We start from the raw sequence: 16,933 nt of genomic DNA, 5'->3' as shown, positions 1-16,933 counted from the left end.
AACAGAACCAAAATAATTGAAAAAGAAATAAGTGAGACACTCAAGCAATCCATCACCAAGTTATATAAATGGAGCTTTATTTTTTTAAAAATGTATTTTATTGATTTCCAAAACAAGGCTATACCACAAAAGATAGAAGCAGACATCAGCACAAATGCAATGTATAAGAAAAATACAAGATAATGACATATTAACTTGCATCGCCACCCTTCACCCTCCTATACCCCCTCCTCTTTTCTCACCAGTTTGCTAGGAAAACTTGTATTACTCAACCAAGTGTATGCTATGATGACTTAAAAAAAAAGAAAACCCCTGTGATGTCAACAGTAGTGACCACCCAAGGACCAGCAATGAACTAAAGTACTTCAGACGGCTAATCCATAAACCCTGGGTCCCGGGACTGCCCATGGCAACAGCACATTCAACCAGTCACAACTCCCACCACCACCACCGGAGCTGTATCCTCCCCCGTTGCCTCAGTAGAGGCTTGGAGAGAAACCACCAACGCCTCCCAGGTCTCTGCCGCTTCCAATGCCTTATTGCTACGTGAGCATCTAGCCTGTCGCAGTCTCAGTGTACCTTCGCTGTGTGCCCACCCCAGGAGAGCCGCCTTCTAGCGAGTCAAACTGGGGCCCGTTGTGGACTTCCAGTGCATGATAAGCTTCCTTTTGGCGAGTATCAGGCCCAAATCTAATAAATTACTGGTAGTCTTTGTGTGTGCAGTATGCGGGAACTAAAGTAGCAGGCACGAGCCCATGTCAGGGGTTGTCGTTCGCTCAGTAATTTGATTAAGCCACGCCACAACTTCCTCCCAATAGCTGCCTAGGACCGTACACTCCCAAAACATATGACGGAAATCGGCCCCATCGGCGCCGCACCTAGGACATTTCGCCGCTGTACCGCCAAAATGCCTCATGATCTTTGCCGGCGTCAAATAAGCCCTATGCAGGGTGAAAAATTGAATTAGCTGTAGCCTGGCATTACGAGTACCCTTCCAGGCTCGGCGCAGCAGCTGGGGTCATGTTGCCTCCGGAATTTCCTTCCCGAGGTCAGCCTCCCACTTACTCTTTAGACCAAGGAGGGGCTGTAGCAGCTCAGCCAACAAGCGCCGGAACAGGCACGTGATGGCCTTAAACGTACCCACTGTCATCACCACGTACTGGCAACCTAGGGAAGTACCAGGCTCCAAACGGCCCGTACCCCAGTTATGCTGAATCCCTGCTGTGAGGGCCGCATGTAACAAATAATCCCCTTGTGGTAGGCCATATCGAAGAAGCAACTCCTGAAAGAAGAGAAGAACTCCACCTTCGTAGAGATCACCCACCACATGCACCCAAAGCTCCTCCCAAGCGGCCAAGGAGGACCAATCCCTGCCGTACGGAAAATCCGTACACATGCCTAGCGGAATCTCCGGAGCATACGGGTGTATGATACCCGCGCGGCGCGCCCCTCGATTCCAGCAGAGCTGCAATGTACGCTCCTTAACAGTGAGGTGTTTCAATCGGAGCAGTTGCTGGAGAACTATAAACGATAAAGTATGCCTGAGAAACATTCTTCCCAGCGGCCCCTCGGGGCCCCAAAACTCCCAGGCCACCGCCTGGGTGAGACACTGCATCTGGGCCGCGAGATAGTAACACTCAAAGTCAGGGACCGCCAGGCCCCCTTCCTCTGGTGACCGCATCAAGGTGGACAAGGTGACTTGTCTCCTACCAGTTCCCCAAATAAAGCCTGTGGCCATGGAGCGCAGTTGTCTAAAAACTGAGCCAGGAATCCAAATAGGCAGAGTGCTAAAAAAGTACAGGAGTCGAGGGAGCGCCACCATCTTCAGCAGAGCCACCCTAACTGCCACCGATAGCGGCAATGGCTGCCAAAACCGGATACTGCCCCTCAACGCCCGAACGGCTCTGCCCACGTTACCCTCCAGCATATCAGTGGTGGAGTGGTAAATATGACTGCCCAAATAGGACAGGCAGCTTGGCTCCCACCTAACATCAGGTGCCTAGACCGGTGCTACATCCCGCGAGGCCACCGGGAACAGACACGTCTTCCCCCAGTTCACCCGCAGGCCAGATAGTCGGGCAAATGCCCGAAGCAAGGATCTGGCCCCCTCGAGAGCCAATTCCGAGTCACGGAGGAACAGCACCAAATCATCGGCATAAAGCGAGATACAATGCTCCTCACCACGAACTGACAGGCCCCGCAAACCATATCCCCGATCATAGGCATGGGAGACCAGCGGCTCCATAGCCAAGGCGAACAACAATGGGGAGAGAGAGCAACCCTGTCAGGTGCCCCTCTTCACCCGGTAGGCCGATGAGATCATCGTCCCTGTCTTTATGCAAGCCGTAGCAGACCTATACAACAGTTCAGTCCACTTCACAAATCGGTCCCCCATACCAAACTCCCGCAACTTGCGGAACAGGTACGGCCACCCAACACTATCAAAGGCCTTGGTGATATCCACCGATAGAACCACTGCCTCTGGGGTCGCGCTATGCTCGCCCCCCAACACCCGAAGGAGCCGCCGCACATTAGTTGCTGGCTACGTTTGGGAATAAAGCCTGCCTAGTCCGGGTGGACCAAATGCTCCATGTGGGACCTTAGGCAAGTGGCCAGGATCCTACTCAAAACCTTATAATCCACCGTAAGCATGGAAAGAGGCCGATAGGCCGAGCGAGATTGCGCATCCCCACCGTGTTTCAATAAAGGGACTATTATAGCCTCCCGGGCTGAAGCTGGTAGCCTCCCCAGCGTCCAAGCCTCCTGGTAGACCACCTGCAACTGAGGGGCCAAGACATCCACATATGCGGAATAAAATTCCACCGGTAAACCGTCTGCTCCCGGTGTTTTCCGGCAAGCATGTGCTTAATCGCAGCGCGTATCTTCCCAATCGAGATGTTCCGCCCCAGCTCCTCCCCTGGACTGTCTGTAGTCACGGGAGATGCGCCTCAGTTAAAAATTCATCCAGGTGCTCCGAAGGCTCCCTCATGGTGCTGTCATAAAGAGAAGTATAATATAGATAAAACTGGTCATTGATCCATTTCTGCGAATATGCCATGGTACCCTCCACGGTAGTGAGAGGCAGAATGGGGGACCCCCTGGGTGCTGGATTAGCTAACCCCGCCAGGAGGGAGCCCACCTTGTCCCGCTCCGCATGTGCCCTCACCAGGTATTCTCTGTGGTCAAAGCAATGCAGCCTCTCAACCTGCACAGCAACCCCCTCCCGCGCTGCCATCACCTGTGCTCGGGCGGTCGAATGGGAGTGATGGGCCCTCTCGGCGTCACAGAGGCGGAGCTCCTCCTTCTTAATATCGCATAAGAGTGTCCTGCGCACCCCTGCAGTGGAAGAAATACACAGCCCCCGAACGACCACCTTAAAAGAATCCCACTCAAGTGCGCGACTAGAAGCCGTCCCCGTATTCTCTGGGAAATATCCGTCTATCCCCTTTCCTATCTCCGCATGAAAGACCGGATCCTCCAGGGTCAGGGGGTTCAGTCGCCAAGCAGGGATCGCTGGGCGATCCCTGACCCATTGCAGTATTAACAAACATGGGTTGTGGTCGGAGATCGTCAAGGCGAGGTATTCGCTATGGCGAACCAGACCATGAACATCCGGGGAGCACAAAAAACCATCAAGACGCACGTGAAGACCATGCGGGATCGAATAGTAGGATTAATCACGGTCTGTTAAATGCTGCTCCCGCCAGGAGTCTATCAGTCCCCATGTGAGCTGCCAACCCGGTCGGCTCTTCGCAGCCCTATGAATCAGGGCCTGGGGCAAAGGAGGATGAGAACAATCCAAGTCTAAATCCGTGACTGTGTTAAAATCCCCACCCATCAAAACAGAGCCCGTCAGTAAGGATGCGAGTTTCCCAGACAAACGAGAGAAGAAAGCAGCCTGTTCAATGTTGGAGGCATAAACACTGCATAAAAGCACAGCTCTCCCATCCAAACGCCCTTGGAGCGCCACACAAACCTCCCCTCTGAGTCAATTACTTGTGTGATGGGTTGAAACGGGACTCTCGCCCTCACCCAACTCAAGGCCCCCCTTGCAAATGCGGAATATGTGGTGTAGAACAGCTGACCCCGCCACCGACGCTGGAGTGCCTGCCGCTCACCGCGGTCCAAATGGGTCTCCTGCAAAAAGGCAATCTGAACCTCCCTTCTGATCAAATGCGCATGGATCTTAGAGCGTCTAAACATCGTGTGCAACCCCCGAACGTTCCAGGTCATGCACTTCATCTCAGGTGGGATCCCCATAGTGAAACATTGCAATGAATACTCCTTGCAAAATTTACTCTGGCACACTGGTGAGTACCAATCAACCTCTGGTGGAAAATTCCACTAGTTTACCAAGCGCACTCCTATATGTTTAAAGTATAACCAATGTGAACAATTGATAACCTATAATATTTCAATGTTATCACTCGAAGAGAAAATTCAAAGAAAGAAATTATTTTTCAAAACGTAGCTTTATATAATCTTTTGCTTGTAAATCTTGTTCATTTCAACATATTTATTTTGAAATCAATACACAATCTGAAAATTAACAAGTAAATGTCATCACATTATAAATTTGTTGTAATAACTCTGATGTTGAAAAACTTTTTGATGAAGGTGAAGACATAGTTGAGAAATAAGCCCAATGCATTTCGGGGGGTTCCCTTCTTCAGGGGCACTGTAAGAATGAGACAACGTATCAATAATCCGTGTTAACATTTCATTTGTTTACAAAGAACTTCAACTAACATCTCATTAAATAATTTGCGAAGGCAGTTCATGAAAAACACTGAAGCTAGATATATGTGTTCTGGCATCTAATTTGAACAGTTGATTACATGAATGATATAAACATCAGACAATTGATCCAGGTCAAAAAATAGAAAGAGAAAAGAGGTAAAAACTAAACTGGAGAAAACTTCTCTACCGCTATCAATGTGTTTTGCTTTACAGTGTTAATTTACAAAATTCAGGGCGCAACAAGGGATAAACTCGATGTTAATGGTAAGTGTGCCACCATACTGCGTATGTTGTAGGGGCAAAAATAGTAACGAAGGTACTCACATCTCAAATCCTCAATGTCATTTATCAGAATTCAAGTGCTCCAACATGTAAAGTTGATAAATCTCAATCTCTCAGCTGAGAACGAAAACGACAAGATATATATGTATCACAACCTAGACATCAATTTGTTCAGAAGCCTGATGGGGAATCTATTCCCCTAAATGTTCACTTACTTGATACTAAGTAGCTGTGACTGAAAGAAATAAGTCTAAGTGGAAAGACAATAATCACTCGTGCGTGAGCACCGAAGCCATCTGTGCTCGAGCACGTACCGGCACCTGCGGGGAATGCTTCTTGATATTTCACTATCTAAGATGCAAAAAAGCAAGGGTATATTAGAAAATTCCTGTCTTGCCAGCAAAATTGATATTCTCAAAAAATTCATGACTCAGTAAAGAACTGGAAAATTACTACACCACACGTATCAACAACATCGTTCTTGAATACTGTTTGAACTTAACCAATACAATAACACATCTTAATTGCATGCATTAACACTAGCCACTGCCCAAAATAAACTGAGCCACCTTCTTATGCTACTAAGAAAATCTGATCTCCACTTATCTCGGTGACCAATGGAACTGCTCTTCCCTCTTTGCACACTAAATCTGTCAAACTTAAACACTGGCACTGTATCGCGTGCTGTAACCCCCTTTATGTATATAAGCTCACCAAAGTTGCGTTATCCTCTCCATTAAGAATCTGGGCTTCTTAGTTACTATCTGCAAAGAAAGCAAGTCTACTAGTAAAATTCTAAGATTACACGCGCTCTAGGCCTATACTAGCTCAACCAGACATAGACTCACCTCTAACTGTTCAAAATGACGCCGTTGTGCTTCCAAACTCTACCACGAACTAAACTTCTGACAGCATGTTGCGGTGTTATATACCCACATTTGTTTGGTCGACAGTGAAACAGGACTGCTAGAGTTGTATACTCGTGACCTCCCACCTTGGAGCCATGGACAGAGTAATAGGACTAGAAAACATCATCCATCCCACCTAAGAGCCATGGACAGAGTAATAGGACTGGAAAACATCATCCATCTTGGAATGGTAAAACGTCGGCTTTAGGGAGTGCGCAGATAAGAAAAACATTTACACTGGTGAGTACTATAGACCACCCCCCAACAGTGCAACAATCTCAACAACCCCCAAAACAACCATCTCACCCCACCCTCCACCCCACACCAGAACAGCCTCTAAACAACAGGCACCCATCCAAACCCCGACTCAACAATCCCCCTGGCAGCCGCCAGAGGCTCACACCTAGCCCAGTGTGAGGGTGGAGGGGTGACTCCCTACGCCGATGCAAACAGGACGGCAGCTACTACTCTCAACTGCGCCTTCCATCAGCGGATGAGCTGTCTGAGCCCCCCTCCCCTGGATGCCCCCGCTCCCTCCGTTATGCAGAGAAACGTACAGGACCCCAGCCCCGGAGCTATGCAGCCATGCTCGCAAAGAATGCGCCCACCCACCGGCCAAAACTGATTGTGCAATGCACCCCCTTACTGCATGTAATGAGCAATGAGCAAAGTTCAGTCATCGAACAGTTCCTCCGCTGTTCGGGGAATTACATGCGGAAGAGTGACACTCCCAGCATCCGTGCCCTCGGAATCCGGGTCATCGGAACCCTTCCCTGATCCAGTGTCCGCAGGCGAGACCTGGGCGACCGTTCTCGAGATTTCCCAGACTGCCTTAAGGCCCGCCACCCGTTCCCTCTCCATCTGTGATGCCAAAGGTGTCCGCTGCAATGTTTTACGCTTCCTTGTGCTCCTGGGCCGCAGCGGCGCTCCTCATTTCTCACCTCCTCCTCCATGGCCATCTGTGCTTGTGCGATAAGACTCCAACCAATTCCACACCTCCTCTGGGCTATTGTAGAAAGAGGATGCGCCGTCCAACATCACCTTAAAGCGGGCCAGAAACAGGAGTGAATATTGAATACCCTCCGTGCGTAAGGCCTTCTTAACTTCCAGAAATGAAGACCTTTGCCGTTGGACCTCAAAGGTATAGTCCGGATAAATGGAGATGGAGCTATTATCCACCTTAAATGGACCCGCTGTTCTGGCTTTCTGAAGAATGATATCCCTGTCCTTATAGTGCAGCAGTCGGGCCACAACCGGCCTGGGAGGCCCCCGGGCGCCAACGGGCGGACAGAACCCTATGCGCCCTCTCCAGGGTATAAAACTGCGTGAGTTCCCCAGGACCAACCACCTCTCGCAGCCAAAGCTCCAGATAGTCCAGCATGTTCCCCCTTCAATTCCCTCCGGCAGGCCCACCACCCAGACATTGTTGCGCCGATTGCACCCTTCCGTGTCTTCCGCACGCAGTCTCCGAGCCACATCCCCAGCGTGGCAGCCGTCGCATTTTGGGCATGTTCAAGCTTCTCCAACGTAGTCTCCGCCTGTTTGACTCAGTCTGCTAACTTGCCATGGTCTGCCCGGAGTAACCCCAAGCCTATCGTCACCTGGGCAATGTCATGCTGCAGCGCCTCCTTCGTATCGGTAATGGCCCGTAGAATCTGGTCCATCTGCCGCAGGAGCAGCCCCTCCAAAGTCTCTCCGGACACCTCCGGCGGGCGAGCCTCGGTCTACTCATCATCCAGACCCGGTGGGGCCCCCCCCCATTTTGCAGCGAAGACCCTTCTTCCCCACGTCCGGGGCCAACAGCATCCACTCAATGCCCCAAGGGAATCAACCTCCACTAAGAATCCAGGCGGGACACAGTTCGAGTCCACCAAGGGTGTCTCGCTCCGCAGGGCAGTGAAAAAGGCAGCCAAATCCTCAGAGGCGGCCCTGGGGAGCCTCGCAGGTCACAGAGCCAACCAACAGTACTCCGAGGCCCCTTCTCCAAGGTGCTCCCAGCGGCAGAAGGTCCACCCCAGAGAGTCCCAGAGGGGCAAGGTGCCACGGCAGGCACCCTACCACGGAGGCAAGTGCAACTCTGTCACGGTCAGGGGGGCTCAGCTACCAACATCCGGCAACAGGCACAGTCTTGGTCTCCGCTCTGGCAGCCACGGGACCCACAATGCGCCAGTCCAGCAAAAGCTCTCTGAATGGGCAAGGGGCCCCCTCCACAGGTAACTCACAGGGCCCCCACACTCAGACGGGCCTCCTTTGATATGCCGCCACCACAGTCGCCGCTCCGGCAGCCAGTTCCTATCCGCACATCACCACAGCCCAGGAAAGGGCGGCCACAACAAACAGCAGGGCTCCCCGCGATGAGGGGCCACAGGGGTTGGCGAAACCGCCGCTCCGCCAGCAGCGGTCACGAAGGCACTACTCCTCGACTTCCGGCCAGTGACGATCAGGCCATGTGCCCCGTCAGTCCAGCGCCCCCACTCACAGCCAGCAGGGCATCAAGGTCCGCTCCACACCCCGCGCCGGTGCACTCCTCAGCCCTTCAAAAGGCAGCGGCATGGCGTGGCGTCCTCCGGCCGAGCTCCGCTGCAGCGTCTGAACCCCCAAGTTATCACAGCCTCCCAGGCCACTACACCACACTTCCGGCCGGCCGGGCTCACCACTCCAGTCCGCGGCGCACACCGGAAAGCAAGGCCTCCCAGTATGGACGCTGCCCTTCCGTTCCGGTCCGAGGTCCTGTCGGCAGCGCCGGCCAGTGCACCCACCGAAAGCCACAAGGGGGGCACCACCACTGTCTAGGCCAAGGGGAGGACCCCCCAGGAAGTGCCGGTGCTCAGGTGTGGCATTGGAAACAGGATTAATGACGAGGCAGACGCGAAGCTCACAGCTCACGCGTCCATGCCGATCGGCGCCTAAGCCACGTCCCATAAAAATGGAGCTTTATATATATTTTTGTTCACAGAAATGAAAAAGATGCACATGAAGGTTCAGTAGATACAGATTTTACAAGCTGTATTATATATGCACCTTTTACTCAAGTGCGAACAGGCATTGGCAAATTCAATGTATTTGACACTTAGAAACCTTTTGAGCAAAAACTTTCACTGATTGTTTTGCAATTGGTTAGAGTTTCTTTGGGTGACTGACTCTGGCCGGGAGGCAGTCATGGGGATCAGTAATGCCCTCAGAAACAGTTACCTAGGCAGAGAAAGCAGTCTTCAGTCACTCCTAGGCACTTTCATCCCTTTACTGTATGTTCCTATACAAGTGGTCCTGATGCATGGGATACAGGAATCTGAAGATGCCCAAGGATGATGTGGATGCGATGCAGTTGATGTGATCTTCCAAAGGCTGTGGGGTGGTCCTGGCCATGGGGTCAACTTCCTGTGAAGTTCTCTTTGTCCTGGTAGAGGTTTATTCCCCACTGGGCTACCAGTTGCCTGTTTCATGGTTGCTGCCAAGTCCTTCACCGGGTTGATAACTTGTCTTCTGGGTGACCAAGTTGCTCTCTGATGACACTCCCGTGTCTTCTGGACTCATGTGCAACTCTGAGCTTTGGGTCCTTGACGCTGGTGCTGCACCACAGTGGTTGGTAGCAGTGTGAAGATCCGGGGTCGCCAACCTGCCCCAGCAGCCTTCGTCAGTTGTTGTAGTCCTTTACTGCGAACAGGAGGTCAGCCAACTGACCTTTGCAGTCTCTTGCTTCAGGTGGAGTCCAGAGATTACTTCTCCATGAGCAGAACACAGCTAGCACTGTCCCTTCTCTTTTGCAAGCCACCTGGTGCAGCATGTGGAGTCGACAGCAGTGCAGCCTCTCTTTGACAGGTCGTTGGTGCAGCAGGGCAGTCTTCCTTCAGTCCTTTTTCCAGTCCAATTGAGATCTGAGTTCTGGGTGCCTCTGGTGCACATTATATTCTCAGAAAGTGCCCTCAGGGTAAACATGGTCATTAGCCAAAGGGCTACTAGGCTCCCTCCCTCCTGATGACCCCTTCCTGGGAAGTGTGGCACCTGACTATCCCTCGATGCACCATTCTGCCCACTCCCAACATAGCAGAACCCATCTCTTGGCATCCAGAACTCCCTGGCCCAACCCAGAAGTGTGGCTACCATTGGGGCTACGTGGCCCGGCAAAACCGGTTTGGTATTGCCTTCCCTTTCCCTGTCCATAGTGCCAGCCTGTCTGCCTAAACCATAGAGGTGCCCCACTATCATTTCTTTCCACTTTCCCTTCAAAGGGGCCTTCTCCTTTGAAGCCCACCTTTTGGGCTAACACCTGTGTGACTCCCTGCAGGAGGTTAGGAACAACTCTCTCCTGTGCAGGCTTTTATTGGAACTTTTCTGGGAGTATCAAGTCGAGCTCAATGTAACGAGTTGTTTGATATCTTGGAGTATCAACTTTTTGCACCATGCCTGAGTTAGCACAGCTGAGGTGTCCGAGTGCAACTCCATACTCACCAAATGGGTGACTAAGTCTTTTCCAAAGTAAAAACAACAGTTTTGTGTTTTTACTGCCAGAACAGGTAAATACATGTTCTGCTGGTGAGGTATGCTGCACCCCACAATAGGGCTCTGTAGACCTTCCTTAGGGGTGACTTAAAAATATTGCAGGATTTGCCAGTACTTTATAATGGCAAAGTCTGGCTAGCAGTTGAAAACTGCTCTTCCAGTCTGCAATAGTAGGCTGGGAGACTCGTTTTACCTGTTTCACACCTCCCAAGGTGGCACTTTGAGTGTTGCAATCCCTGGGATTACCCTCTAACTTACATAGCCTGAATACTTTGGGTACCATTACTAGGGACTTCTTGGTAAGTTAGCCTATGCCAATTGGGTATAAGTCAATTCAACATACATGTTTTAGGGTCAGGGCACTGGCACTGAGGTCTGGTTAGCAGGCCTCAATGCACTCTCAAAACCAGCAACATCAGTCAAAAAACATGAACGTGACTATATAATAAGAAACATTTCCTTACAGTCAGAAAGTAGTATAATAACCCAGGCAGAATCACTATTTTCAAAACTACTACCTCCCCAAACATGCCGTTTACAGGTCTTTCCACTAATGCAGCCCCATTTCTAACATGTTTAGCAGGCCATGGTAGTTAGCTTTATATAGTGTGTCTATTTCCCTCATCAGGCTGAAATCCTAATATCGCAAACCTCTGGCACCCATGGCAATCCTACACCCATTCTCCAGCATTGCCCTCTCCTCTTCCATCATAATACATTTAACATTTTTGACTGTTCAACATTGATACTGAAGTCCAACACTTTATGAAATACCTCTAGTTAACGAAGTAGTGGTGGCAGTAGTTGGGCAAGCTGTGTAGTATGACCATGAAAAGACTTTATTTTATGCTTCTTAACCCATAAAGTAAAAACAACAATGTTCTTGTCATCTCGTATCTTTCCTGGGAAGGATCCATTGCCCTACAAGAAGGAGGAGGAAAGCAGACTCTCTTGTTTTGTCCCTGTTGGACTAGGCAATTTCTGCAGGGTCACCCCAAGACTTTTTGTCCTTCTCCTTCTATTTTTGCTAAATTCGTTTTTGTTGGCAATAGGACTCTGCACACTTTACCACTGCTAACCAGTGCTAATATGCTTGTGCTCGCTCCTTAAAACATGGTAGAATTGATTTACACTCACTTGCCATATTTAATTGACTTGTAAGTCCCTAGTAAAGTGGCACTACTTCTGCCTAGGGCCTGAAATGAAATGCTGCTAGTGTGCCTGAAGCACTGATTTTGCCACCCACTTAGCCCTTTAAACCTGTCTCAGGCCTGCCATTTCAGCCTGTGTGTGCTATTAAGAACTGCCATTTCGACCTGGCACAATAAACCCTTTACTAGGCTTAAACCTTCCTTATGTCACCCCCAGGCTAGTCCCTGGACCACTCAGAGGGCAGGGTGAAGCTTTTTTAAAACAGTGGACTTTTACTTTTAAGTTTTACATGTTCTGGTAGTGAATACCTCTTTAACTCATTTTTCACTGCTGTAACACAAACATTGGAGTTACCTTATTACATGTAATAAGCTGTCACTTCCAAATGGTAGAAGGTAACCAGTTCATGTGTTGTGTTTTTGGAATTGTGATGAGAAATCCTCTTTCTTAGCGAAGTCGGATTTTAAATTACAAATGCCCCTTTGATAAAGTTGGTATGTTTCTGCCTTAGCCATTTAGTGCCTGCAGCCTGTCTCTGGGCCACATGGCTGGGTGTAGATGATAGCTGAGCGTTGTGTATTCCTCCTAGATAGGCACACACAATAGATAGCTTAGGCATGCCTGGTTGGGCCATCACTGGCAGGATGGGAGAAAGGGGCTGGTCACAGCGATATATAAACTTGAATAGGCTGTGTGCTGCTTTCACACAAAGGGGTGCATAACCCCTGTAGTTAGTCCTGTGCCAGGGCAGGGCAAGTAGGACACCTGTGCACTTAAAAGATCATTTCTAGAAGCTTCTGCCACCTTCCATAGGAAGGGCACCAGCTATGAATATTGGACCTCAGATACAAACTCTTCAGTACACTTTTGGAGCTGTGGATATTCTTCCAGGAAGAATGACTGCTGTGCTGCTGAAAGGACTGCCACTCTGCTGGACTGCTGCTTTGAAGGACTGTTGCCCTTAGAGACGTTAGACGGTCTTCTGGTGACGTGACAAACATTTTGGTTCAGTATAAGTGGGTCACTCCCACGACTTTGTTTTGTTTCTTGGTTTTGATTCGGCCATTGCAATAGTCGAAGCCGAGGGGTTTGTATATTTGCGAGCGTATCATTTTTGATAACCCCTTGAAGTTTGAAGCAAGACTAGTGAGCTAAAAGATGCCTGGTTTTAGCAAATTTAGGAAATGGTTTTGTTGTAGTTGTAATAGGGATCCTCCGGTTGGAACTCCAACTTATGAGCTCTATTCGAAGCATGGTGTAGGTCCCATTACCTTTAATGAAGTATGGGACCATTATACAAGGAAAGATGGTGTTTTACGATGGCCCCAACATGGTAGTTTTGAATCAGATGTTTTAGATAAACCTAGAAGTTGCGCTATTTAAGAAAAAAGCTGGCGATATTTGACTCTTTCCGCCTTTGGCGTAAGGAAGCCAAACAGCGAGAAATTAAGCAAGCTAAGAGTGATAGGAAGGAAAGGAATATATCGGTAATGCAAGCTGCTAGGCAGTTTAAGGAAGATGACGAAGATCGTGCGATTGAAGTGTCAGATAGACAACATTGCATGGCCATTGACAAATGTTACCGGGCTTTGCCACCCCCCCTTTCAAATGTGACTGAAGACCCTAAAAAGGATCCTTTGATGTCACATTTACTGAGATTACCACCCCCTTATGTGCAGGGTGCTACTGCACCTCTGTTAACTCCAGTTGTTGCACCCCTTGTTGTCGTTCAATCCCCTGTTGTTGTTCAGCCACCCGTTGCTTCACAGGTGGTTCTTCCTCCCCCGGCGCAGCCCCCTCCAGGGCCGCCGCCTTGCCACCAGCCTTGCCTCAAACTCCTTTGCCTTACACTCCTTTATCTTCGACTTCTCTTATTTCTGTCCCTACGTCTCTGTCGCCTCAAAACACTTTGTCTCCTGTCCTCATGTCAACTTCTTCTCCTTCTGCTCGGCAATGAATGACTGAGACTGTCACTAGTCTTTTGTCTCCTTTCTTTGGGTCACTGAATATGACCCCTGTTTCTTTTTTTTCAGTTTAAGAAAGTTTTTATTTTGTTTAAACAAAGTTCAATACAAAGATAGTAAAATAGTACATTAGAACCAAGTGAAACACATGTGAGACAAAGAAAAGCTATAAAATAACGGTTCATCTGTAAAAGAAGAGATGAAAAGATAGAGAGATAAAAGAGATAGAGGGAAAATAAGAGGAGAGACGGGAAAGAAGAGATGAGGAAAGAAGAAAGGAGGAGAGAGAAGAAGGGAGGAAGAAAAACCAGAGGATATACAGGCCCAGCAATCATAGAGAAGGGGTTGATGAAAGATAGTTGGAAAAGGGGAGCCAAAGAAGATCAGATTTAACTTTAGAGGAGACAGAAGAGGAGGAAGCAATAGCAATCCTATGTTCATCACATATGAAGTTCCACCAAGTAAGAACAGATAATTTGGAATTATCCTTCCAACAAGATAAAATTACTTTAAATGCAATAGCAATGAATAGATCCAGTAATCTAACACTAGAAGGAGCAATATCAAAATCGACTGAAGCAGATCCTAAAACACATTCAAGAATGATAAGGGAACAAAGCAATGAAACATGCGCATGCAAATATCCCAAACAGAGTTCCAAAAAGCTAAAACAGAGGGACATTCATATAATTGATGTTTAAGTGTACCTGTGAGTGAAGCACATGACCAACAAAGAGTAGTAGATGAGTGTGAGAACTTGGCAATACTAAGAGGGGTGAGAATAGATCTATGAAAAATAAAATATAATGATTGATTATTGCGGGCTGCAACAGAAGTCTTAATCAATTTGCTCCATATACAATTCCATTCATCAACAGAAAGAGACACGGACAAATCAGATTCCCAAGCAAGCTCAGTAGCTGACTTAGACCGTTCTAGAACATTTGAAGACAGTGTTTTATAGACAAGGGCAGCTTTGGGTTGATGGAGGGAAAATAAAGGATAAAGGGCGGAGGAAGGAGAGAATGAGGGTAGGGTATCAGAGGAAGGAAAGGTTGATAAGTATGAAGTTATAGCATTAGTAATAATCATATATTCCTTGAGATAAGACATGGGTAAGGTATACAAAACTTGCAGTTCGGAAAAAGAAATAATGACATTATTGGCGAAGAACTGATGTACAAAGACAATATCCTTTTCTTTCCAGTACTTGTAGTAGAAAGATCTGCCCTTATATTTGAGGAATTTGTTGTGCCAGACACAAGATGACAAAAAACACTGGAGTGGAGATAAATCTTTAGCGAATATATCATGCAATAGCGTTTGTGAGTATTTTGAAACTGTATGCTTAGATAAAAACGAGCAGTTGGACATAAAAACAGTATGTTGAAATAAAAAACCTTGTAACAATGATCGTTCAAAGGTAATCCATTTAGGAATCGGGGACTTATGAAAGTCAAAAGCTAAAGAAAAGGATTGCTTAATGAGGAAGGCAGAGTGGTAGAGCTTAAAATGAGGGAAACAAACCCCGCCTTCCATTTTAGGACGTATGCGTTTATGAAAGGCAATGCGAGGGTGTTTGTTGTTCCACAAAAATTTGGAGCAAATGGAGTTTAAACGAGTAAAATAAACGTTCGGAATTTTCATGGGGAGCATTGATACAGTATATAATATGTGAGGCGTAACCATCATTTTGATGGTATCGAGTCTACCCCACCAAGATAAAAATAAAGGGGACCAACTTTGAAGGAGGGATTGAATTTTCTGAGTGAGGGACGTGAATGTAGCTTTGAGAGTTTCAATAAGGGATGATGAGAACCAAATGCCAAGGTATTTGATTTTGGAGGGACACCATGCAATGTCAGTGGAGGTAAACATATATTGGTAGCAAGTAGAGTTTAAAGGTAGTACTTCAGTTTTAGATAAGTTGAGTTTATACCCAGAGACTGAGGAGTAAAGGAGGACTTCGTTCAGAAAATGGGGAAGTGACGTAACAGGGTTAGACATGTAGACTAAGATGTCATCTGCATAAGCAGATAATTTAGTTTCAACAGAGGAAAGTTTAAAGCCAGTTATTTGGGGATTAGAACGGATTCGTTCAAGAAAGGGTTCAAGGCAAAGTATAAACAATAACGGGGATAAGGGGCAACCTTGTCTTGTTCCTCTACATAAGGGAAAGAACCTAGAAAATTAGTTATTAACAAAAATACTGGCACGGGGAGCTGAGTATAGGAGTTTAACCAAGGAGATAAAAAAGGGACCAAAACCAAACCATTGCAAGGTGCGGAACATAAATTGCCAATTAATGCGGTCAAAAGCTTTCTCTGCATCTAGGGATAAGGCAGCTAGAGGGGCTTTGAAGTGTTTACTATGGGAAATGACATTAGCGAACATACGGGCATTGTCAGCAGCAAGTCTGCCTTTGACAAAACCAACTTGGTCCGTTTTAATTAAAAGTGGGATGATAGAATCAAGACGGGAGGTGAGGATTTTAGCAAAAACTTTACAGTCATAATTGATCAAGGAAATAGGGCGATCATTTTTACATTGGGAATGATCCTTATCAGGTTTGGGAATTATGACGATGAGTGCATCCAAGAAAGATCCTGAGGCCTTAGCATCAGCAATTAAGGAATTAAACAGTTGCAGTAATTTAGGCACAAAAATAGTATGGAGGGCAGAGTAAAACTCAATTGGCAATCCATCAGGACCAGGAGCTTTTGATTTTTTTTAGGGAGATGATGGCCAGAAGTATCTCTTGAGAGGTAATATCCTTTTCTAATTGATCAAAATCATCAGGGAGTGTAGGAGGAGGGGGAGACTCTCAAAAAAAGAAGATACATTTTGATCGGTGAGGTTTTTATCATCAGTATAAAGATTGTGATAGTAGGTATGAAAATCCTCTGCAATATCTTCATCGGAGGTAACTAGTGTGTTTGTAGAGTCATTCAGGATAGGGCCCACAGTTTTACGCTCAGATTTAATTTTTAGGTAATTCGCCAACATATTACCAGCCTTATTCTGACCTCCATGAAACTTAGATTTAATTTTCAACAAAGTGTTACATGCTTCAGTTGTAGCTATTTTATTCAGTTCAGATTTTGCTTTAACAAGATTATGGAGGGCATCAGAGTCTTTAGATGAGAAATACAAATGCTCCAGTTTTTTAATGGAAGTGAGTTGCTCAGAATATTTAGATGTATTAAGTTTCTTTTTTTAGAGACATACAAGATTGTGAAAGCCCTCAGGGCAGCTTTGAAGGCATCCCAATTATTAGGAACCGATGTGTCCGTAGGAACATTAAAAGTGAAAAATTCAGCTATAAAATTCTGAACCTCCTTCATATAGACAGCATCTGACAAAAGGAACGTGTTGAATCTCCAGCGA

This window comes from Lissotriton vulgaris, chromosome 5, assembly GCF_964263255.1.
Source record: "Lissotriton vulgaris chromosome 5, aLisVul1.2, whole genome shotgun sequence".
NCBI lineage: Eukaryota > Metazoa > Chordata > Amphibia > Caudata > Salamandridae > Lissotriton > Lissotriton vulgaris.
The sequence above is the reverse complement of the archived record's forward strand: the minus strand, read 5'-3'. Positions refer to the sequence as shown.